At 42.4% G+C, this 585-nt stretch overlaps 1 protein-coding gene across 1 annotated transcript in view; it reads right to left on the bottom strand.

Annotated features, from left to right (window-relative positions):
• Positions 1-585, bottom strand: part of LOC102262973 (cytochrome P450 4X1) — a 46,890-nt gene that overhangs the window by 15,641 nt on the left and 30,664 nt on the right. The gene's annotated exons all lie outside the window — the stretch shown is intronic.

Genomic DNA, 585 nt, shown 5'->3' with positions numbered 1-585 from the left:
TCAGCTGCCTCCTACACTCCCCCTACTGGGAATGTGCCTGCAACCAAGGTACATGCCCTTGACCGGAATCAAACCTGGGCCCTTTCAGTCCGCAGGCCGATGCTCTATCCACTGAGCCAAACCGGTTTCGGCTCAGCTGATTTCTTAATAGAAATTATGCAGGCCAGAAGGGAGTGGCAAGAAATATTCGATGTGATGAATACCTACAACCAAGATTACTTTACCCAGCAAAGCTATCATTCAGAATTGAAGGTCAGATAAAGAGCTTCACAGATAAGAAAAAGCTAAAGGAGTTCATCACCACCAAACCAGTATTATATGAAATGCTGAAAGGTATCCTTTAAGAAGAGGAAGAAGAAGAAAAAGGTAAAGATACAAATTATGAACAACAAATACACATCTATCAACAAGTGAATCTAAAAATCAAGTGAATAAATAATCTGATGAACAGAATAAACTGGTGATTATAATAGAATCAGGGACATAGAAAGGGAATGGACTGACTATTCTGGGGGTGGGGGGGAAAGGGTGTGGGGGGTGCGGGAAGAGATTGGACAATAATCATGCACCTATGGATGAGGACAG

The sequence above is a fragment of the Myotis brandtii genome, unplaced genomic scaffold (genome assembly GCF_000412655.1).
Source record: "Myotis brandtii unplaced genomic scaffold, ASM41265v1 scaffold1631, whole genome shotgun sequence".
Classification (NCBI taxonomy): domain Eukaryota; kingdom Metazoa; phylum Chordata; class Mammalia; order Chiroptera; family Vespertilionidae; genus Myotis; species Myotis brandtii.
Note: the sequence above shows the minus strand (reverse complement) of the source record. Positions and strands in the feature narration are given on the sequence as shown.